The 25,539-nt window shown below is 39.2% G+C and overlaps 1 protein-coding gene across 1 annotated transcript in view; it reads right to left on the bottom strand.

The window, feature by feature from the left end:
* Positions 1–23,326, bottom strand: part of TMEM108 (transmembrane protein 108) — a 367,120-nt gene extending 343,794 nt beyond the window's left edge. The window contains exons 1-2 of the mRNA XM_051962345.1: positions 23,163–23,326; positions 9,230–9,334 (exon numbers count right to left, since the gene is read on the bottom strand). The gene's annotated coding sequence lies outside the window, so the exon portion shown is untranslated. The remainder of the gene's footprint in view (positions 1–9,229; positions 9,335–23,162) is intronic.
* Between the last annotated feature and the right edge of the window lie 2,213 nt (positions 23,327–25,539).

Genomic DNA, 25,539 nt, shown 5'->3' with positions numbered 1-25,539 from the left:
GTACTAAGTAAATGGGTATAGAAAGAGCAGAAGATTCTAGCCATCTGGAACATCTGCAGTTAGAGGGAATGATCCAAAGGATGGATATGCAATAAATGATACAGAGAGGAAGCAAATAGGAGGAAAACCAGGAGAGAGTAGGGTCCTGAACACCTAAAGAGAGGAGTATATTAAGGAGGAAAGAATGATAAACATGTCAAAGGCTGCAAAGAGGTCAAGAAGAAGGAAAACTGAGAAAAGAACAATGACTTTGGTAACTAAAAGAACATCAATAACTTTGGGGTGGGTGGAATGATAAGGTCAGAAGCCAGATCTAGGGGTTAAGAGTAAAAGGAGAGAAAGTAGAAGCCCTTATAATAAATGGCCTTTTCAAGAAATTTAGCCACAAGGGGCAGAGGAGAGATATAATGAAAGTATGTAAGAATGGAAGGATCGAATGTCGGATTTTTCAGGATGGAGGAGCCATGGGCAAGTTTGTAAGTAGGTGGAAAGAAACAAGTAGACAGGGAAAGACTGAAAATAAGTGACAGTGAAGCAGTGAGAGGGGGGGATTTGCTGGAGGAGACAGAAAGAGATTGGATCATGTGAACAGATTGGGAGATTAGCCTTGGTGAGAAGCAGGGATACCTCATAATGATGCACATGAGGAGTGAAGGAAGAGACAGTGGCAGGAGGAGATATTACTTTTTCTTCAGCTCACTCTCTATCAGTCTGGGGCATTATCTCTGTGCACAACTCTATGTCAGAGTGGGATAGAAATAAGGAACAATCCCTTGAGTTCACTGGAATAATGAATTCCCAAGAAAGCAACTCCCTCATCGAATGCAGGTTAGCACCTTAACCGTAACTTAGCCTCAGAGAGTTCTGTGCTCAGTGCTAGTAAATGTCAGAGGTGAGACCTTGAACTCAGATCTTCTTAAAGTGGAGGCCAACCAGCCATCTATGCTATGCAGCTTCTCTTCAGATCAATAACTCCAGCAAATTTAAATGAGATGAACATTGGCTTTAGTGTTCACAGATCTGCCAGCTGGTGGTCACTTGATCTCTCACTCCTGTGATCTCCAAGCCTTGTGCGAATTCCTAGTAGCCATATTGAAGTTCTTCCAGGATCTAAACTAGTCCTAGACTAGAATGAATATAAATGCAGATTCCAAAGCAAGAAATAGAAATGCATTCTTCCTCCATCCCCTTTCCCAACTCTTGACTATGCCGCCTTTACAATGAGTCAAATTTCTCCTTCCTAGGCTCCATTCCCTTTACACCTTTTCCTTCTATATACTAATCTATGTTCTGGGCTTGTAAAAAAGAGGGAAAAAATGAAAGCAAAGGAGGGCAGAATGGGAATGATAAAGGGAAGCTCAAACTCAAAAATAAGGACCTGGGGTGAAATTAAGGTTGTCAAAAGAAATGGGCTGAGATGCTATGATAGAATGAAGTCCAGTTCAGGAAAGAGCTGTGTCTCTTAGTAGCTGTATGACTTTAAGCCAGTCCCTTTATATGCAAGTTACCTCACCCAGAAAACAAAGGATTTGGGCTTGATCCAACTTTAACATTTCTCCCCTCCTCAAATCTATGCCAAATGATGACTTCAAACCAAAAAAACAAACAAAAAATAAACAAAACCCTCTCTGTCTCTTCTGTAACTATGTCTCTCCTTCTGTCTCTGTTTTTCTGTGGCTCTGTTGCTTTTCTTTTTTGTCTGTCTGTCTGTTCTCAGTTCTCATTCCACTACAATCTTACTTTGATAAAATTCCTCAAAATAGGCTTAGCTTGATGGCTTCATTTGCAGGGGGATTTTTTAATTTCCACTTCAGAATATAGGTTAGTTTCACTTGCTACTACTTGTCCCTCATCTCCCCCACTTTCAAACTTCCCTCTAGCACCATTTGCATCAATTGAGATCATCCTTGGTAACTAAAGTAGTTAATATTTTTAAGAGTAACAACCCAAACTTAAGTAAAAATTCTTCCAGGGACTTAAAGGTCTTTCTGGTGACCCCTGCAAGTAATACCTCTGCTTTAGAGGCTGACTCCTCAGACCCTGGGGTAGAAATTATTATCTTCTTTCTAGAAAATCAAATTGGGAATGATTAGAACTGCTCTTCCTTACTCTTAGAAATGCTCTTGAGCTTTTTCTAGATCATTTGCCAGGGTCCTGGCAATTTCATGAAAGACATCCTTTAAAAACAAATGTGGTCACTAAGAATCAGAACCTGAAGAGACCAAATGAGAAGAGACAGCTTGCTTGCTTCTTATTAAAGAGCAGATATTTTGGAGACAATGTACTCAGTCAGGTGCTCATGCTGCTTTCTGTGCTAGGCAGATGCCACAGAAAGTTAAACAGTTTAACAAGCCCCTTTTCCTTAAACTGCCAAGTTCATGCAGGAAGCAGGACCCAGGAGGAAATGCAGCTCCTGACCATCTGGGGCTTCACTGTGAGGAATGCACGTTGCCAGTATTAATAGACCAAACAAGGAGTTGGAGAAAACAAAAAAACTAAGAGAAAGAAATTCTAGGTCATGGGTTGGAGATAAATACCAGAAGTTATCTGAAAAATGGTTTCTTTAGCTCATCCAGAAAATGCTTCCATGAGCACTGTTTACAAAGGCAGAAGATGTCTCAGAGTTATGATTTCAACAGTATAGAGTACTCCCAGTAAGAAAACTCCTCCCAGTGCAGGAATTGATTTGCCCAGGATCACACATTCAGATCTGTGTCAGCAGGGACAGGGTGGGATTGGACCCATGGCTCATTGAAAAAAAAAACAAAACCCTCTCTGTCTCTTCTGTAACTATGTCTCTCCTTCTGTCTCTGTTTTTCTGTGGCTCTGTTGCTTTTCTTTTTTGTCTGTCTGTCTGTTCTCAGTTCTCATTCCACTACAATCTTACTTTGATAAAATTCCTCAAAATAGGCTTAGCTTGATGGCTTCATTTGCAGGGGGATTTTTTAATTTCCACTTCAGAATATAGGTTAGTTTCACTTGCTACTACTTGTCCCTCATCTCCCCCACTTTCAAACTTCCCTCTAGCACCATTTGCATCAATTGAGATCATCCTTGGTAACTAAAGTAGTTAATATTTTTAAGAGTAACAACCCAAACTTAAGTAAAAATTCTTCCAGGGACTTAAAGGTCTTTCTGGTGACCCCTGCAAGTAATACCTCTGCTTTAGAGGCTGACTCCTCAGACCCTGGGGTAGAAATTATTATCTTCTTTCTAGAAAATCAAATTGGGAATGATTAGAACTGCTCTTCCTTACTCTTAGAAATGCTCTTGAGCTTTTTCTAGATCATTTGCCAGGGTCCTGGCAATTTCATGAAAGACATCCTTTAAAAACAAATGTGGTCACTAAGAATCAGAACCTGAAGAGACCAAATGAGAAGAGACAGCTTGCTTGCTTCTTATTAAAGAGCAGATATTTTGGAGACAATGTACTCAGTCAGGTGCTCATGCTGCTTTCTGTGCTAGGCAGATGCCACAGAAAGTTAAACAGTTTAACAAGCCCCTTTTCCTTAAACTGCCAAGTTCATGCAGGAAGCAGGACCCAGGAGGAAATGCAGCTCCTGACCATCTGGGGCTTCACTGTGAGGAATGCACGTTGCCAGTATTAATAGACCAAACAAGGAGTTGGAGAAAACAAAAAAACTAAGAGAAAGAAATTCTAGGTCATGGGTTGGAGATAAATACCAGAAGTTATCTGAAAAATGGTTTCTTTAGCTCATCCAGAAAATGCTTCCATGAGCACTGTTTACAAAGGCAGAAGATGTCTCAGAGTTATGATTTCAACAGTATAGAGTACTCCCAGTAAGAAAACTCCTCCCAGTGCAGGAATTGATTTGCCCAGGATCACACATTCAGATCTGTGTCAGCAGGGACAGGGTGGGATTGGACCCATGGCTCATTGAAAAAAAAAACAATACCCTATGGCTCTTAATTGGTAGATAGATATGTTGTGATGTACACATAGTCCCCATAGTGCTCTCTCTGGGTGCAGATGTCTCTCTCCATCACAAGTCTATTGGAATTGGCCTGAATCACCTCATTGTTGAAAAGAGCCACATCTATCAGCATTGATCATTGTGTGATCTTGTTGCCATGTACAGTATTCTCTTGGTTCTACTCACTTCATTTAGCATCAGTTCATGTAAGTCTCTCTGAAATCATTAAGACAGCATTTCTTGACTGGGGAATAGCTGAACAAACTGTGGTGTAAGAATGAAATGGATAATCCAGGAAAAAATGCTAAGAGTTTCAGAAAACCTTCAAAGACTTATATGAAGTGATGCAGGATGAAATGAGTAGAACCAGGAAAATAATTTATCCATAACAATATTGTGAAGACAAAGAACTGACCAAAGAAATCACAAAGCATCGTTTCAGAGAATGGATGATGAAGTAAGCAATTCACCTACTGACAGAGTTAATAAACTCAGGGAACAAAACAAGATATAGATTTTGGCTAGTGTGGGGATTTGTTTTCCTTCACTAGGGATATTTGTTACAAGGGTTTTGTTTTTGTTTTTCTTTTCTCATTGAGAGGATGGAGAGAAGTAAAGAGAATGCCAATTGTACAATCAGAAGACTTGAATTCAAACCCACATCTGTCACTTAATACTTGTGTGACCTCTAAACTAAACCTCACTGGAATCTGTCTTCTTATGTCTAAAATAATGAGATTGAACTAGAAGACCTCTATGGTATCTCTAAATTTTTGTATTAAACAACCCCCCCCATCACATAATTAGTGTACTAAAACATATTTACCTAAATTATTATCTCTTTCTATATTCATGCTTATTATCACTTCTCTGCCTTTACCATTTTTAATTGCCTTTGTTTTCCTAAAGATGGAATCATAGACAAAGCTAAGATTATGTCTAAGCCATTCTGGAGGGAAAGGTTTAGCCCAGATTTGAACCTTTTGTAGATTTCCCTAAGTCTTTGCATTGAAGCTCATGCATTTTGTTCATAGTAAACACTTTAGTCTTCCCTAATAAACCATTTACTTTTATTTTTTAAAGACAAGATTCCACAAGGTATAATTATCTAGTTTCTTAAATAACTCCAGATTAAAAACCACAAATTTTAAAAGGAAGAAGGAGCTTCTAAAGGCAGTCACACAGACAGTAGCAAGAAGTGACAAGAAAGAAAATATGGGAAAAGAACATAAAGGTAAATACAAGAACTCATAAAGCACAGCAGAGAATCTGCAATTTATTGTAGAAAAGACTTCCATCTCAAGTGCTTAAATATTATTTCAAAGTTGAGAAGTTTAAAGATAAGCTTTAGTTATTTAAAAAATATATTCCCAGTGGAACTCCTTATCCTCCAGTGGTGCCAAATAAAGGAAATGCTACTCTACATATAAATTCTATTAAAACAGCAGACTCCAAACCAGGAGCAGATGAATATTATGGGAATAAGAAAATTCTATTGTAATAATTAAGAAATTATAGAATAAGGAAAAAAATCCTTTTAGACAAATGACTCAAATAAGTTTCCAACACAGAATTATGAAAAGATAAACAAGGTCCTTCCTTCCATATCATACTTTTTTCTCCCTGAATTTCTTTGGCAATCCCATAATCCCTATACACTCCAGAATAATGTTGATTTTTTAAGTTTAAGAGAGAGAGAGAGAAAGAGAAGGGGGAAGGGAAGAGAAGGAAAGAAGGAGGGAAAGAGGGAGGGAGAGAGGAAGAAAGTGTGTGTGTGTGTGTGTGTGTGTGTGTGTGTGTGTGTATACACACATATATATGAATCATATACTATATTTTAATTATAGGTTAATAAAAAATAAAGATTAAGCTTTTTTTCCCATTCAAGTTCACGAATCCCTTGAAATGTGTACATGAACCTCAGGTTAACCCTTGTCCTAGATGGATTTTCTCTTCAACCAAGGTTCTATGCTAACTTCTAAATAACTACAAGTATATGTATCTCATATATGTATATATATATATATATCACATTTATAGATATATATCTACATATATCTACATGCACAAACACACACAAATACTAAGAAACACTTCTGAAAGGCTCTTCAGGATTATGGTGGCCATCTGGCCATATGGGAAAAAGATGAAAGTTTCCATTGCACTAGAGAGGCCTATTTGGTTTGTAAGTCAATAGAAAAAAATATTATAATCTTAATAAATGGATATTAAAACTAAAGCATCTATCAATAACACAAAACTGAAGAGGATGAGGAAAAGAAGAAACATTCACCCTCTGCAACTGGTCCAAATGTGGTATCTCTCTATGTATAGATGCTATTATTTGTATAACAGTCAAAGAAAACTTGAGAAATTCTATTATAAATAACTATACTACATTTCTAAAATTTCTGGGTTGATAAATAAAGATGATGGCAAAATCTAAAATGAACCACCACTGCAGCTCTCCTCCATCCAGTTCTATTCAGGAACAGGTTTCATGCCCATCTATAAATATTTGGTTACACCAGAAAAAGGCTATTTAGAGAACCAAAGAGATCCCTCATCCCCTTCCCTCTGATTACAAGCCTGGCTACCAGAGATTGTATTAAAATATGAAAAATTAGGTATTGATTCTCTAACTCAAAAAAAATTCCTTTCAGTATTAGCTCTTTCTCCAGAACACAGATTTTCTTCAAAGCAAAAAAGCTTTTGCTTAATGGATATTAAATTATGGACTAAAATAAAAATGGTGAATAGTACCACATAGATATATTCCATCATAGTTGTTTTAAAACTAATCCATGTTTTGTTTAAATGTCACAAAAACTGAATCATCAAATCAATGATTTCCATTGGAATGAATTCAGAGGCCATCTTGTCTGACTTGTACCTGATAACAATGGTGTCAAACTCAAATAGAAGTGGGATCAATGATCCATATATAAGGATACCTAGGGGTCACATGTAGACTTAGTTTTAAAATGCAAGCAGTCTTACACCTCTAGAACACTCCTAAGAAGTGGCAGCTTCCTTTCCTTTTCTACATCCTAATCTTCTTGGCAGATGCTACTGCAAATGACTAAAGGATTACTTTAATCCATCTTGTTCTTGAGAATTTGAATTAGCAGACCTTATTTTTAGTAATTTAGAAACTTTGAACTTAGCTACTATGTATACTAGTTATAATATTATATTAGTTACTATGCATACAATACACGAATACATTGCTATTGTTATTGTTAGTTACAACTTCAACTATGCCCATTTTACAGATGATAAACTGAAGCACTTAATAAGATTAGATTATTCTCATATGGTCATATATTACCTCAGGGCCAGGACTATAATCTCTCCTATCCCAGTGCTCAGTAGGAGATAACTAAATCACATTCAGTGTCTCAAGCAGTGTCCCAAGAGCCCCCGAATCTTTTTTCCTATTTGACAAAGATCAGGCCCATGACATATGACCACCGGTGGGGTCTTGAGCACTATTTCCCAGGGCTCCATGCAGCATCTTCCCCCATTTGACAAGGATCAGAGCCAATGCTCTGTGATTTAGGAAAAGTTTTTCTCTACCAATCACTCCCACAAAGACAGCACTGTAATGAACCTGAATAGATAAAGAATATCAGTCTTAGTATTCCTGTCTGATACTCTGTAATTCATGGTTATTTTTAAAATTCCAAGATAAATGAGAGTCACCAGGAAAAGAAAAAAAAAAAAACTGAGCGATCATGCCCAAATTTCATGGCAAAAACTAGCAAAGGCTGGGTCCTCTCTTTATCAAGCTCCCAGGCTCTAAACTGGGATTTGTCTCAATCCTGAGCATCAGCCTTGACTCTGCTCTGTTCATGGAGTTCTACAGCTGGGAGTTTACTAGACTGCTTAAACTGAACACGTGCACTTCTTCCCAAAGCTGTAATAAAACACATTTGTGGGACTCTCCAGAGACCCCGAGCTCTTAATTGTCTTTTTAGTTTGGCGAGTTTTCTTCATTACCAAGCTAGGAGATGGTGCGTGCAGTTCTGTACATTACACTCCATCATCACGCTCCTTCTCAGCCATGGGATGGGGAGCAAGATTTGGCCCAGCTGCTGCCGCACTAAGTGTCTCCAGCAACCCCCCATCAGCTAATGTCTTGGCTAAATGAATGTCTCACTCCTCTCTACTCCCCATTGCTAATCAGGAAAAGAGGCACTCTCCTGTGTTTTTTTATGAATTTCCAATTTTCTCTTCAAAGAATCAGTTTTGAGCCCAAGCCGTAGGAGCTGACGCTCTCAAGCAGATGTTGCCTCTTCCTCCACTACTCCCCATCTGTATTTTTGCCAGCACTCAAAGAAAGGATATGTGAAGGTAATGAAATCTTCCCACAGGTCTAAGTAATCTTCAATAAAACCTCCCACAGCTTTTAGTACGGACAACTCTTCACTAGGGAATGTGAATAGACTCTAATAGATGTGCGAGCTCATCAGTGTGGATATTCCCTAAACAATTCAGATTGCAATCCCTCCAAACCTGCCCCACCAGTGACACTATAATCCATGTCATCCCAAAAGTTTGCCTCAAGGGGTCCACCCAATATATGGGGAGCCTACCTCTCTTTCTCATGAGACCTCAATGATTCCAGTGGAATAAACCAAATCATGAATAATGAAGAAGAGTTAGAAAGATTATCCTGCTCTACTGGCCGAGGAAACAGTTGAACAAGAAAAATGTTGCTGTATGACTAACACTACTGCCACCAAATCTTAGAATATCTGTTGTTCATTTGGCAAGTTATTTCCTTCCTAAATAAAGTGATTAATGTGGGACAGATGGCAGATTATGTGGTGTGGGGGTGGTGGTAGTGTGATGAAGCTTGGAACATGGGGAAGAAGTAAGGATAAAGGTGATAAAGCTACAGAGATGTGGATGTCCTAAGCAAACTCTGCCGGGTCTTTATAACTCCCCCAAAATGTCTAGAAGCATGACCCAGTGACTCCCAAATATCTCCCCTGGTCCTCCCATAAATCCTCGTTTTCTGTTCCTGTGCTTTCTCCTAATGTCCATCTATATCCTAGATATGTTGATTAATAAAAAGCAATTTTTTTAATGATGGGTCACACCATGACTTTTTCTGGTCAAGTATTTCCATGTACTATTATTCAAAAATTCAACAACTGCCAGAGTATTCTGTTATCTGGGGAACACCAGTGCCAAGGAACCGCTGACAGGCACTGAGGCAATGGTTGCCTACCAACAAGAAAGTAGGAGAAACAATGGCAAAGATTTGGGGTTTGGTTTTGCCTTACCCTGGAGTGGTATGTAAGGCAGCCTTCGAACACGCTTACATCCTCATGGCCCATTAGTTCTGCGTTTCCTCACTCCTTACTTCTTCTTGCATGCTGAACCAGATGCTGGAAAACAAAAACAAATGTCTGATGAAGGAATCATCCTACCTATTCTGCTCGCAGCACGTGGACAGCGTGAGATATCTACCCCTTAGAACAACTACAGGGACACTTCCAAGTACAAATGTTAAAAGGATGTTTTCTATCTGGACACAAGTGTCATGAGAGACTATCCCAAATAGTCCCCAAGTGGCCAAAATTTCAAGCACATATTTAGAACAGGGATAAGATAGGATTTCACACCTGGAAAGATCCTTATAGAGCACCTGGTATAACCTACTCATTTTACAGCTAAAGAGACGGTATCATTTATGTTCCATAAGCCTGGAAAAAGAGGCAAGGCAGGCATGTGTCAAAAATGGGAGGAGAGTTAATGATGGAAAGCTCAATGTCTATATCAATATTCATGAAATAATGAATATTTCATTTATTACCTACCCCAGCATGTGGGGTAGGTTATTCTGTGGAACAGTCTTGACAAGAATTATGCAGAATGAGGAAATGGGGATGAACTATTCTCAGCAGGAATCCACTGAAGTACTAGAGGAATATTGAACCTTACAGAATCCACATTTATTCCATTTCTTCATTCATTCACAAGTGTTTTCCAAATACTGATTAATTTGAAAATCCTAACAAGTGATGGTTTTTTATTCCCTTGCTGAGACAAGAATAGAGCCCACTCTGATACCAACACAGATATAAACTTGAAAAAGATGGTGCTCACTCTGGTCAAAAACCCTAACTGGGAAGTTAGTTGAAGTTGCTATAGAAAGAGCTAATGGTGCTAAAAGTGGGGAAAAAACAAGAAGTGGGAAAAATCTAGGAATTTTGATGAAAAGCTATTCTTCAAGTAATTATTAATTATTCATTAAAATTATTATAGAATTCAATGGTTTGTGTTAAGCTTTAATTAAAACGTATCCACTCCCTAACTCCTAATAGGGTAGAGCATTTTTCCATAAAGGACCCTGAACAAAACCAGAAATATTACTTAAAACAGCCCAAATTGAAATGTGCTGGTGAAAATTACAAAGAAAAACAGGGCAGAACTATAAAGAGAAGTGTGGACTTAAATCTGTCTTCAGGATGAAGCTTTTACATGAAGGGAAATCACATAAGCCCAAGGCTAACAGACACAATATCTCACATGCTGTGTAGCCTGTTGCTACAAAAGTAACACTGTACATATCAAATGTGTTTTGTTTGTTTATATTTATGTTTTGGGAGAGGGTTCTTTTATTTCCTGAAACTTTACCAGATGAAACTTTACATCTGGGGGAAATTCTGTTTCTTTTCAAATTAAAAGAGACCCCTGGTGCCTTCCACTCAGTCTTAGAATAGACATCTAGAGAGATGAAAGTATAGGAAACAGTGGGATGGAATGGCTACATTGCTGAACTTCAGAGGCACAAACACCTGAGTGCAAATCTAGCCTAACTCCCTAGTTAGCTGTGTGATTTTAGACAAGTCTTTTTAACTGGCTTGGCTTCAGTATTTTTCTTTGTAAAATGAGTGGGTTTGACTAGATTACCTGGGACTTCTTTTCCAGCTAAGATCTTTAGTATGAAATGAGCAAGTCAGTTCCTTTTCTTGGGCCTCAGTTTCTTCCTCTGTAAATTGAGAGTCTTAACCTAGAGGACCTTGAATCCACCAGTCAAGTGATTTTTAGAATAAATAAAAACAAGTCACTTTACCTCTCTGATTCCTACTTCCTCCTCTGGATAATTGAAAATGGATTATTAATAACCCATGATTTGGGGAAATCCAGAATTCCCCACTCTTTCATAAAAATGTGTTTTGGAGACATTGTCTAATTTGATCCTCACATATGCTCCAGCATATATTACAGATTGAACTTCTCAGGTTACATGCTTAGAAGTTAGATGCATTAGTAAAGTCAAAAAAAAAAAACAACTAGTTTTAAACTCAAATATTTTTGCTGAGTCTAGTGCTATTTTCATTGTAATATGTTGTTTTTTAAATTAGAAAATAAAATATAATAAGAAATACAACACAAGATAAGGAGGGAAATTATTGGATTGGGTTCTGCTACTAAATCAAGTTGACTCAAGTCAATTGTTAATTTCTGGGCCTACCTTTTTTTTTTTTTCTATAGAATAAAGAAAGTGGGCTACAAAGTTCAACATTCACTAATTCAACCAAATGCAACTACATGCCAGGCCTCAAGTTATGTATGAAAGGCACACAAGAGAATCACACCTCATTTTCATTCTCAGGGCCCTTACAATCTAGCAACAAAGGGAAGATGTACACAAATCATTAGGAGAAGGTAAGGTATAAAAGGACAATAAGAAGCACAAACAATATGTCCTGGAATTTCAAAAGAAGAAAGATGACTTCTAGTGGGAATAGAAATGAGGAGGGAAAAAGAAAGAAGATTTCATGGAAGAGATGGTAATCTGGAACTGAAGGATAAGTAGGAATTCCCAGAAGCTCGGTGATGCAAAAGATCCCTGAATTATCTAATCCAGGACTTCTTAAACTTTTTCCACTCATGACTTCTTTATGCTTGAGAATAGGCATATTAAAGGATGTACAAATCAAACATTTACTGATAACAAATCCTAATTTTGTGATCTCCAAATTTAGTTATATGACCCATATGGGGTTGTAATCCACAGTTTGAGAAGTTTTGACCTTGTTCAGCCAATAAATACCCAAAGAGGAATCCACTTTGCCACTTCCCTTACAAGTGAGAGAAAGGGAGAAATGGAGGAAGTTTTTCTATAATGCCAACTATGTGCCAAGTACTCTGTTAGGTACTTTACAAATAGTATCTTACTTGATCCTCACAACAAATCTGTGAAATAGATGATGGTGTTATCATCCTCTCTTTAGATTGAGGAAACTAAGGAAAACAGAATTTAAATGACTTGCCTAGAGTCTACCAGAAAGTATTTAAGAGCATACTTGAACAAATGGTCTTCCAGATTCTATTTTGGAGATCTCTAGTAAGGGTGAACCTCCCTAGAAAAACAGGGACTCTAATACATTGTTGGTGGAATTGTGAATACATCCAGCCATTCTGGAGAGCAATTTGGAACTATGCTCAAAAAGTTATCAAACTATGCATACCCTTTGATCCAGCAGTGTTTCTACTGGGCTTATATCCCAAAGAAATCTTAAAGAAGAAAAAAGGACCTATATGTGCACAAATGTTTGTGGCAGGTCTTTTTGTAGTGGCCAGAAACTGGAAACTGAGTGGATGTCCATCAATTGGAGAATGGCTGAATAAATTGTGGTATGTGAATATTATGGAATATTATTGTTCTGTAAGAAATGACCAGCAGGATGAATACAGAGAGGCTTGGAGAGACCTACATGGACTGATGCTAAGTGAGATGAGCAGAACCAGGAGATCATTATACACTTCGACAACGATATTGTATGAGGATGTATTCTGATGGAAGTGGATTTCTATGACAAAGAGACTTAACTGAGTTTCAATGGATAAATGATGGACAGAAACAGCTACACCCAAAGAAGGAATACTGGGAAATGAATGTGAACTATTTGCATTTTTGATTTTCTTCCCGAGTTATTTTTACCTTCTGAATCCAATTCTCCCTGTGCAGCGGGAGAACTGTTCGGTTCTGCAAATATGTAGTGTATCTAGGATATACTGCAACATATTTAACATATATAGGACTGCTTGCCATCTTGGGGGGGGGGGTGGAGGGAGGGAGGGGAAAAAACGAAACATAAGCGATTGCAAGGGATAATGTTGTATAAAAATTATCCTGGCATGGATTCTGTCAATACAAAGTTATTATTAAATAAAATAAAATTTAAAAAAAAATTAAAAAACAAACAAACAAACAAAAAAACAAACAAATGTTTGTGGCAGGTCTCTTTGTAGTGGCCAGAAACTGGAAACTGAGTGGATGCTCATCAATTGGAGAATGGCTGAATAAATTGTGGTATATGAATATTATGGAATATTATTGTTCTGTAAGAAATGACCAGCAGTATGATTTCAGAAAGGCCTGGAGAGACTTACATGAACTGATGCTGAGTGAAATGAGCAGGACCAGGAGATCATTATTTACTTCAACAACAATACTATATGATGATCAATTCTGATGGACATGGCCCTCTTCAACAATGAGATGAACCAAATCAGTTCCAATAGAGCAGTAATGAACTGAACCAGCAATACCCAGCAAAAAAAAATTCTGGGAGATGACTATGAACCATTACATAGAATTCCCAATCCCTCTATTTTTGCCCACCTACATTTTTTATTTCTTTCACAGACTAATAGTGCATTATTTCAAAGTCTGATTCTTTCTGTACAGCAAAATAACTGCTCATGTATACTTATATTGTACATATTTAACATGTATTGGTCAATCTGCCATCGGGGGAAGGGAATGGGGGGAAGGAAGGGAAAAAGTAGAACAAAAGGTTTGGCAATTGTCAATGCTATAAAATTACCCATGCATATAACTTGTAAATAAAAAGCTATTTTTTTTTAAAAAAGGGTGAACCTCCCACTTCCTAAAGCAACCCATTCCACTTTTGATCATTTCTAAATTGTAGAGTATACATGGTCTCCAAAGAATGAAAGATAGAGGCCAAGCAAAAAAAAAAAAAAAAAAAAAGGAAAAAAGGATATGTCAAAAATAATAGACTGCCATTAACAAAAACTTCTATTAATAGAAATAGAGGAGTTTGTCTCCATCTTCTCAGAGAAGTAGAAGGTAAGGTCTTTTGCAGAGTAAGCGGTGGCCCAATTGGGTATATGAAAGTTGCAATAGGAAATAAATTAAATATCAAATAAATCAATCAAATAAATTAAAAATCAATAGAATAATTAATTGTCAAGCATCATTTGTCCAAGTTAAGGCTTGACAGCTTGGATTTGTAATGGGATTGGTTTCAAGATTTCCCCTCTAATATTACTAAGTATCCTGAGAGAAAAATCAGAAAAAGTGAAGGAGAATAGGCCTTACCCCTATCCCTAGTGGCAGGTGAATAGAACAAAGGAGAGAGGAATTCCAGAGTGTTAGCTAGAACAAAAGTTATTGAGAGTGGAATCCACAGTGGGAAGGAAATGGGATCAGAAAGAAGCTGGTAGGCTAGAAGGGACTGAAGTCCTGAAAACTGCAATGAAGTGGGAACCTATTTAGTAGGGGGAGAAGAGTAAGAATGAAAGGATACACAGTCATGGTCAGATACAGGCCATTAGGACTAAAATTGAATGAATTGAAAAATACAAGTTAAATCAAATCAAGAATTGGAAAGTTATTTTAGTCCCATATGTAAAGCATCAGAAGGAGTATAGTGGAATAGGAGTTCATATTGACTAGATATATCATCTTGAGCAAATTATTTAAGTTTCCCAGGATTTATCCACTAAATCCTAGATGGACTGCAATCTGCACTGGGAAGAGTTTGACATCCTGATGAAATATCAAAGCCTTCTTTCAATCATATCATATCTATAGGATGGATACCTTCCAATGAGAACTTCATAGGGGCCTTAGACACATCTCATTTGATTCAAAGAATTCTAGAGATGGAGGAGCCTCTTGTAGATGCTATTTTCCAACTAACACTCCAGTAGCCTAAAATTTCAGAGTATCTTGAGATATAACCAATCCACTTACTCGATGTGCTGCTCACATCCTTGGTTGTCCAGCAATTCCCACAAATTAGGTAATTATACTCAGGAAACTTCTAGTTTAAAAATCTCTCTTTGGAGAATCAGGTTTAAGGAAAGCTCATAGCTTCAGTTCCAGTTTTCTAAATCTTTGTTAAATGAGGAGACTGCCCTGAGAAATATCACAACTGCTCCACCTGTTCCCAGCACTTTTGACCCCTATCATGCCAATGAGGTAGGTAAACTTTCCAAATAACTATTTTAACCAGAGGAATATATTTTAAATGTATTCGAGTGCAGCAATTTTAGACATGGACAGTGTGGATATTTCTTTTGCCTGATGATGAACATTTGTTAAAAGGATTTTTTTTTCCTTTTTCCAATGACAGAGAGGGGTAGAAAAGAGAAAAAAATTTATTTAATTTTTTAAAAAATAAGATATTCAAGTAATATCACCAAGTAAGGAACAGAACAATATTTTTGCATTGATTTCTCTTTTCTTTACTGAAACATGAAGGACTGAGAAGCCAGGCATTCTTAATCTAGGGTCTGCAAACATTTTACAAAATATTATGGAATATTATTGTTCTGTAAGAAATGACCAGCAGTATGATTTCAGAAAGGCCTGGAGAGACTTACATGAACTGATGCTGAGTGAAATGAGCAGGACCAGGAGATCATTATTTACTTCAACAACAATACTATATGATGATCAATTCTGATGGACATGGCCCTCTTCAACAATGAGATGAACCAAATCAGTTCCAATAGAGCAGTAATGAACTGAACCTGCAATACCCAGCAAAAAAAAAAACTCTGGGAGATGACTATGAACCATTACATAGAATTCCCAATCCCTCTATTTTTGCCCACCTACATTTTTTATTTCTTTCACAGACTAATAGTGCATTATTTCAAAGTCTGATTCTTTCTGTACAGCAAAATAACTGCTCATGTATACTTATATTGTACATATTTAACATGTATTGGTCAATCTGCCATCGGGGGAAGGGAGTGGGGGGAAGGAAGGGAAAAAGTAGAACAAAAGGTTTGGCAATTGTCAATGCTATAAAATTACCCATGCATATAACTTGTAAATAAAAAGCTATTTTTTTTTAACAAAAGGGTGAACCTCCCACTTCCTAAAGCAACCCATTCCGCTTTTGATCATTTCTAAATTGTAGAGTATACACGGTCTCCAAAGAATGAAAGATAGAGGCCAAGCAAAAAAAAAAAAAAAAAAAAAAAAAAGGAAAAAAGGATATGTCAAAAATAATAGACTGCCATTAACAAAAACTTCTATTAATAGAAATAGAGGAGTTTGTCTCCATCTTCTCAGAGAAGTAGAAGGTAAGGTCTTTTGCAGAGTAAGCGGTGGCCCAATTGGGTATATGAAAGTTGCAATAGGAAATAAATTAAATATCAAATAAATCAATCAAATAAATTAAAAATCAATAGAATAATTAATTGTCAAGCATCATTTGTCCAAGTTAAGGCTTGACAGCTTGGATTTGTAATGGGATTGGTTTCAAGATTTCCCCTCTAATATTACTAAGTATCCTGAGAGAAAAATCAGAAAAAGTGAAGGAGAATAGGCCTTACCCCTATCCCTAGTGGCAGGTGAATAGAACAAAGGAGAGAGGAATTCCAGAGTGTTAGCTAGAACAAAAGTTATTGAGAGTGGAATCCACAGTGGGAAGGAAGTGGGATCAGAAAGAAGCTGGTAGGCTAGAAGGGACTGAAGTCCTGAAAACTGCAATGAAGTAGGAACCTATTTAGTAGGGGGAGAAGAGTAAGAATGAAAGGATACACAGTCATGGTCAGATACAGGCCATTAGGACTAAAATTGAATGAATTGAAAAATACAAGTTAAATCAAATCAAGAATTGGAAAGTTATTTTAGTCCCATATGTAAAGCATCAGAAGGAGTATAGTGGAATAGGAGTTCATATTTACTAGATATATCATCTTGAGCAAGTTATTTAAATTTCCCAGGATTTATCCACTAAATCCTAGATGGACTGCAATCTGCACTGGGAAGAGTTTGACATCCTGATGAAATATCAAAGCCTTCTTTCAATCATATCATATCTATAGGATGGATACCTTCCAATGAGAACTTCATAGGGGCCTTAGACACATCTCATTTGATTCAAAGAATTCTAGAGATGGAGGAGCCTCTTGTAGATGCTATTTTCCAACTAACACTCCAGTAGCCTAAAATTTCAGAGTATCTTGAGATATAACCAATCCACTTACTCGATGTGCTGCTCACATCCTTGGTTGTCCAGCAATTCCCACAAATTAGGTAATTATACTCAGGAAACTTCTAGTTTAAAAATCTCTCTTTGGAGAATCAGGTTTAAGGAAAGCTCATAGCTTCAGTTCCAGTTTTCTAAATCTTTGTTAAATGAGGAGACTGCCCTGAGAAATATCACAACTGCTCCACCTGTTCCCAGCACTTTTGACCCCTATCATGCCAATGAGGTAGGTAAACTTTCCAAATAACTATTTTAACCAGAGGAATATATTTTAAATGTATTCGAGTGCAGCAATTTTAGACATGGACAGTGTGGATATTTCTTTTGCCTGATGATGAACATTTGTTAAAAGGATTTTTTTTTCCTTTTTCCAATGACAGAGAGGGGTAGAAAAGAGAAAAAAATTTATTTAATTTTTTAAAAAATAAGATATTCAAGTAATATCACCAAGTAAGGAACAGAACAATATTTTTGCATTGATTTCTCTTTTCTTTACTGAAACATGAAGGACTGAGAAGCCAGGCATTCTTAATCTAGGGTCTGCAAACATTTTACAAAATATTCTGCTAACTGTACTTCTACAAAATTGGTTTCTTTTTTAATACTATGTATTTTATCTCATACAACATTATTCTGAGAAGGTATTAATAAGCTTCACCAGCTGCCACAAGGGTTAAATACTCATGTATTCTAGTCTTATGTCCTCATTATCAGGGTAGCTTCTAAATGAAAAATTCCTGGAGACTTCAGAAATTCTTCAATATAATCAAAGATCCTTAAAATGTCAGAATTAGAAGGGGTCTCAGACACTTCGATTTACATTTCTTCGATGTACATATAAGAAAACAGAGAACCAGAAAAAATGTGACATGCCCAAAGTCATATAGTTAAATAGAATTAGAAAAAGGCTTGTATTTGGTGAAAGACCTGGATTTAAATCCCAGCTCAGGTAGTTACAAATTGTATGATCCATATGGGTTCTCCAGGCTTCTGTTTCCTTTTCCTCTTAAGGGCATTGGACCTCTAGCTCACTTTCAGGTCTAGATCTATGATCTTACTACTACTAGTAATTTCTCAGCTTAATACAACACTTATTTCATTTGATCCCCATAACAACCATCTGCAGGAAGATTATCATTATCCCCATTTTGCAATTAAGACATTGAAATCTGAGGAAAATTAAATAATACAGAAATTGTCTGAGTTGGGAAATGAATTCAAATCTTCCCGAGTTCTAGTCCAGTGCTCTATCTACCATACCAAGGCAGGAAAAGGTAAAGTGGCTGGAGCGACAGCCCAATGCCAGCCCCTAAGCTCACTAGCTGAAGTGCTGGCCCCAGCACGGATAGCAGCAATCATATCATTTAGATGGGCACAGAAAGTGATTCTTCTAATAAGCCCTGGACACTGCTGAGTCAAAGACAGAACTGCCCTTGAGAGCAACTGCTGTGAATGAAAAGCACCATTACTACTGAACCATGCCTTGCACTTGATCCAAACTTATAACAAGTTCTTTTCAATGGGACCCTGCCCTTCACTGCACAGCAGTGTGAGGCTGCTACTGCACAATTTCCTCTGAAAGAACACTTCCACCCCACGCTTTCAAAATAATGGGGCTCCCAGAGAGTTGTTTCAAGACAACACTTGAAAATTTCCTCCTGTCTAATGAGGCTAATGAAATAATTGCTCGAGCTTTGGGTCACTTTTTGCTAGTCTGACCAGAAAGTGAGCCAATTGCTTCCTTAATAATTTTCTTAAGTGCAAGAGTTTGGGGTGCTGGTTAGGAATTTTATAGGGACTTTGAAATGAATACTGGTGCTGACTCTCAGCTGCCTGCAGAAGCTAGCCCTGCAGTGGAATGATGCCATATTCTATATTCCAAGTTTGCAGTAGGAGGAATTTTTAAAGTTACTTTTCATTAATTAAAAACTCAACTTTTAAAGATATATATATATACATATGTATGTATATATATATGTATATATATGGCTCCTGATCCTCTAAATCCTATCACAGAATGATATTTTTAAAAGCAGGAAGCAAAACACATAGAATTACAAAGAAAACAAATTATGTTGAAATTCAATTATCAGAATTTGTTTTGAACCAAGTTCACAGACTCAAGAGGAAGGACCCCAGGCATAGTGGACGGAAGGCCACATGTATTGGAAGAAGGGGTTCAAATTTTGGCCCTGACACATTGCAGCTTTGTGACCACAGTCACGTTACTTACTTCTCAAATTTCCAGACAAAATTAGATACTAAAATACAAGGGAAAGATACTTGTTTGTTTCTTAGATAAGAAAGATAGCTTCTAGTGCAAAAAGAAAAGAGGGTCAGAGAAATGGATGATCTACTTCCTTCCAGGACCAAATAAATAAATAAACAAACAAATCTACCTGCCCTTTCTACCTACTTCCAGAAAATTTCTACAATGATGAGGTTACAAGTCTCACTCACTCTCCAGTTGTTACTTTCCCTTTTCAGAGGATACCTACACTATATTACCTTCCTTAGGCCTCTGATGTTTGCATAGGCTTGGATTCTCAAGTCATAAGTATGTTTTCATAGACAAGCCCAGATTTGCATATTGGCTTTTGTGCAAAGAACCAAAAGCAAAGAAGATATTCAAAAATGCAATTAAATCCACTGTAATGATATTAACCTTACGGTCAATTAACCAACCACAGGACTGCAAAATACTATGCTAAGAACATTTAATCATCATTTGCTATCTCCTTCCCCTCCCCCTCTCAAAAAAGATGCAGCAAATGAAATAACCAGTCATTCATCTTCAGTGATTGCACCCATTATTTCAACTTGTTAGATGCTGCTCTGCCTTTTAGATGCATTCTTCTTGTGACTCTTTCCAACAGAGAGCTGACACAGCTTTTTTTCTTTTTAATCTGGACATTGCACAGGAAGGTTTTGCAGGACTACAGCTGGCAATTACCCTTTTAAACCTCCTACTGGAATTCCCAGAGACAGCAGCACCATCTACTGGTGGGGAAGGCAGATCCTAACACCCACACGCTTCCCAGAGACTGGGAGCCAAGTACTCGGGGAGGGCTGGGGCTTACTGCTAGCTTTGTTTCCAATTCAACACATTGCTAGCATAGCTAGGGCTTAAATCTTCCTTCAGAGAAATACAAGTTACCTCCATAGGGACCTCCCGTGCAATAATAAATGGCTAGTCCCTTAGTGTCATTAACATCTCAGCATTCAAAAGACCCTTAGTGGTCACTGCTGCCCCATGTAGGAATTCCTTCATATAGCTGGAAACTAATATAAGCACAAGCTAAGCAAAAAGTGATGCAGCTCTTCCTGTAGAAAGCCTTTTCAAATGGCCAACCAAGAGAAAGTGATAGATTTGCCATCTCCTTAATTTTTCTATAGCACTTTCCCTCACTGACCTTCTCCATCATATTCCTCTCCAACCTATAGTACCAAAGAAAAGGATTCAGAATCATTCTTCACTTGGTTCCCCTGACCTTTTTTGTGTATGTGGCCCTCTCCTCTCCCAAAGAGGAAATGATACTGTAAGATGGGGAGATTCTCATTTCTGGCATTCCATCTCTCCTTTCCTGTCCCCAACCCTGAAGGAGAATTCAAAGAACTACTTAGTGCATAAGTTAACAATCTAAGACAGCCAATTCTTTAGCTAATGTGCACTACAGAGTCCCTCCTTTTCAAAATGAAGATGTTGATCCAGAAAGAGATAGTCTACAAGATCCTTTCCTTCTCTACCATTCAATGATCCTGACTCAGTTAAGTTTTTAAAAGAATTTGTCACATCCTTCTATATATCTGGGGTGACAAACTACATTTTGCTCAGTTAGTAACCAATTATTTTTTTACTTCCATTTTTTCCTAGTTAAACTTCATAGCAGCTGGGTTTTTTTTCAATTTCTTTTTCCCTCCACAAAAACAAATCAGAAGTTGTTGCCTATTCCCAATAATTGTACCATCATACCAAAAGGCATAATACAATACATACATCAAGAATTCTACCCTAATTTTTTCTTCATCCTAGATGTGTTGGAAACTGTAGGCATTTGGAAACTAGGAATGTTATCATGGTTCTAATGGAAATAAAATTGTTTCTTGTGATAAAAAAGACAATTATAGCAAACAGCAAAGAAGAGGCAGAAAAATGGGGAGAGGGGTTTGAAGCAAACAGAAGTGGCATTAGTCTGGTTCAAAAATCTGGAAGTGGGGCCTCATTGCCTCGTCTCCCATGCTATATAGTTTCAACTATATTATTCTCAAATTTTAGGAATGGAATAAAATCCTTATAAAATCAGTAAAGAGAAGAGTTTCCTATCCAGTAGGTTGGCAGATGAGCTCAATGCTGCCAATCAACTAGGTGAATCCCCAAAGAACTTTTAAATCTTCCTATTGAAGTATCAATATGGAATGTTCTTTTTATTGTGAGCTTTGAGAAATGGGAGAATTGAGGCAAGGTGTCATTGGTACAATCTCAACGTGTTCTTTATACTTAATTTTAGTATCAACTGACATGACATTCCCTCAGCTTTTTCTAGGGACCTCTGCTAAGTGACCTCTTATAGAAGCCAAACAGCTTTTTCAAAACATACTATTCAGAAAATTACCAGTTCTGAGGCTGCCTAATTCCGGTACTGGCTTTTCCTCCCTAAAAAGCCTGTAAAGGCATTGATTGGAAGCAGTGAATTGTCAGAGTATGTACTGCCAGAAAACCTCAGCTAACAGGGTCTCCCCAAATCCTCTCCAAAAAACCTAATTTCCCTCAATAGTGACATATTCTTCAGTTCACTGCAGGTATTTTTCTTCCCACAATTTATTGGAGAACTGCTTCTTCCATATTTATCTTTAAAAAAAAAAAAAGAATTTCAGCTTTTCCTTTACCTCAGTTGCACCAATATTCAATCATTTTTTGTGGCTTAAAAAAAAAAATGAGCGTCCTGCTTCCCTTTCTCCAGCACCAAGATTGAATATAGGTAAAAGTAGAAGCAGCAGAAGTCCTGTGCACTCTGTACTCTTTTGCAGGTACCTAATTCTTTGCGTGTGGTCTCGCCCATTAGAATGGGAGTTCCTTGAAGGCAGGGACTGGGGTTTTGCTTTTCTTTGTATTGCCAGCGCTTGGGCACAGTGCGACACTGAGGCAGCGCTGAAGGGAAGCTTGCTGATTGACTGAGGGCACTCCACCAAGCTTGGCTAATTGGCATTGGGCTTTCAGACCTACGGTAAGCAAACTGTCATATTTTTCCCTTCCCTCTCTGCACAGTTACACTCCAGCTTCGGCATTACTCGCATTCTCTCCATTTGCCACGGTCCTGGATCCCATGCTTCCCCCAGCCTGTCTGTCTCCCCGAGCACCCGCAGCCCCCATGCACTTCGCAGCGAACCAAGCAAAAAGTGACATCCCATCCCTCCATGCCCAGCCTCCCCCGCCACCTCCCTAACCCCCTCCCCCCGCATTAAAAATCGCCCCTCGATCTGCCGCCACGGGCGGAAAAATACATATATTTTTTCTGGGCACAATCCCCGGTCCATCTTTATCAATTAAGCTACCCAGGGAGATGCAAACCTGACAGGGCTGTTATTTTTAACTCCACCGCAAGCTTGTTGGGAATATTAAAGCCCCCACCCCCGGTTATCAACAAAGGCAGCCGGTTCTGTTAGAAGCTGAGCTGGGCGGTGGAGTTGGCTTTGCACCTGAAGCCACATTCGATGGGGAGGCGGAGGGGGGGAAGGCAGAGATTGCAAATCAAACGGGGAGCCAATGCACTGAATTCCACAGTCCGGCCTGATTGCATTTGTGCATTCCATCCAAAGCAAAAATCGCACTCTCCGAGTGAGAGGCGAACAATGCTCGCCCCCCTCCCCCTGCGCTTTCCCCCAGTTCATTCATTCATTCCTGGCGGCTAATTTATGAGAATAAAGAACAGTGGTTCTCTCTTACCTCGGGAGAAGTGCAAACGCTCTCGCAGACAGCGGCGACGGCGGAGAAGGCAGGCACTGGCGCTCAGCGCGCAGACAGACGTGGGCGCTCGCGCTCCCTCACACACAGACCCACATTCCCAGACGCGCGCGCGCACACTCCGACTACCCGGCCCTCGGAGCCCGTCTGCAGCCCGGGAGGCCGATAGCACGTGTGGCCTCGCGAGCCGCGGTCACGTGCAGGCGCCGGCCAATCGCCGGCCTCACCACCCCCTTCTACCACCCGCACCCCCCCCCCCTACTCCCCACTCCCACCCCCAGCTCCTCCCGTGCGCTCCTTGCAGAGCCGCCTCTAGGCTCCGGGAGGGCTCGCGGGCATCCCCGGGGACGTGCTCCCCCGCTTCCAGCCCGCTGGGGGCAGACTCCTCAGGGAGCCGCGCCATCCCCTGACGCTGGCCGCTGGGCTCTCGGCCACTGTCACTGAGCGGCGGCCGGAGACTGCCGGCCCCGGCTCCGGGTTGCAGCCACGGACAAAGGGAGCCCCGGTGCGGAGCGCAGCGCGGGAGCCGTCCCGATCACGTACGGCCCCTGCATGTCAATGAGGCCGGGCTGGTGCAACGGGCCAGCCGGGTTATTAACTGAGATTAAAGGCAGTGTTTGCAAAGGCTCTGTTGGCTTAGCGTTCATTGCACCGAAAGGAGAAGTCCTCCTTTGGCCACTCTTCGAGCAAGGATAGCGGGGGTATCAGCCACCTCCGGGCCGCTGCTTCAGGGCGGTGGTCTTAAAGGCAGTGAAAAACACTCTGGCTCCGGAACTCACCTTTGACAGTACATATGATACGCCCTTGGGCAATTTGTAAAAAGGGTTGGGGGATGGATTAGATGTCATCGAGAGCCCTGCCAGCTCTAGACCTAGGACCCTGGCAAAGAAAAGCTATGGATCTGTACAATGAGGGGACTGGATCAGAAAGTCGCCGGGGTCACTCACTCCCAGCCTGTCAACCTATCACCGTCTTTAATTGCCTTCTGTGTGCCAGGCTGATCACTGGGAATGCAAAGAAAGGCAAAAGGCAGTCTGGTATCACTGAGTTCACAGTCTAAAGGGGAGGACTATGCAGATAACTATACAAAGAAGCTACGCAGAGAATGATTTGGAAATAGTCAGCAGAGATTAGAATTGAGAAGCATTGGAAAAAGGCTTCTCCTAAAAAATGGGATTTTAGCCGGTACTTGAAGGAAGCCAGGACTCTAAGTCTATGTCTGCCAATTCCTTCACTGCCATCGCCTCAGAGTGCCTACACAGTGAGGGTGGGCGCTGGGAAGTATTTTAGGAACTTTCTCATATAGATCTAGAACTAAAAAATTCTTCTAAGACTAGTGCTCTCCTTTTATAGTAGGTTCCAGGAAAACTAAGTGACTTATTCACCGTTACAGGTAGCAGCAAAGGTGGGATTTGCATGCATGGTCAATGATAGGCTGCCTCCCAAGCAGTTGGGAAGTTTGCCAGGGAGGAGCCAGCAGACAATCTGTCAAAAGATGTTGGTTTAGACCATCTTCGTTGTCTGCTCTTTTACAATGTCTTTGTTTTGGAAGTTATCCTAAGTTGCTTTTTGGAAAGATACCTTTTCTTTCTTCTTGCTCATGGAAAGACAATTGAAATAGTGAATGAAGATCTCTGGAGCCTGGGGGAGCCTGGGAAAGCCTTGGAGAAGGGGGATAATTCAAGTCAACAAATATGGGCTAAGCATCTCTTTTGGACAAGACACTTTACAGGTGTCAGAAATACAAAAAACAAAACAAGCCCTGCTCTTAAGGAGATTTATAGACATCAAATGTGATCTTTCAACAAGTTATCCTGGGCAACTCAGGATCATAGAGCTAGAGTGAGGTGGGGAACAGAAAAGTCATGCAAGGCTGATTCTTCTCCACCATTTACAGATGATGAAACAGACTCTGGTAAGTTCTTGTTCAGAGCTAGTAGGTGTAAAAAGCGGTATTTGAATCTAAGTTCTCTAAAAAATCCAGCCCCTGAACAATGCAACACACTGTCTCTTTGGGGTAGGAAGCAACAACTCAGGCCATCATTTTGGTGCTGGGAAATGGAAACTGGAAATAAGAGCAGCCTGGATGCTCTCTCTGAACCATGATGAAGCTGATAATGCCATCAAAAAACATTAAGCCTCCATCTGCACATGATTGTACTAATCAATGGGCCATTCCCCTCCTGCCTAAGTTTGAAATGTAAATAGTTCTAATACTGTCAAATACTAATCAATGGGCCATTCCCCTCCTGCCTAAGTTTGAAGTGTAAATAGTCCTAATACTGTCAAATACTAATCAATGGGCCATTCCCCTCCTGACTAAATTTGAAGTGTAAATAGTCCTAATACTGTCAAATAC

The sequence above is a fragment of the Antechinus flavipes genome, chromosome 5 (assembly GCF_016432865.1).
Source record: "Antechinus flavipes isolate AdamAnt ecotype Samford, QLD, Australia chromosome 5, AdamAnt_v2, whole genome shotgun sequence".
NCBI classification, from domain to species: Eukaryota; Metazoa; Chordata; class Mammalia; order Dasyuromorphia; family Dasyuridae; genus Antechinus; species Antechinus flavipes.
The sequence above is the reverse complement of the archived record's forward strand: the minus strand, read 5'-3'. Positions and strand labels throughout refer to the sequence as shown.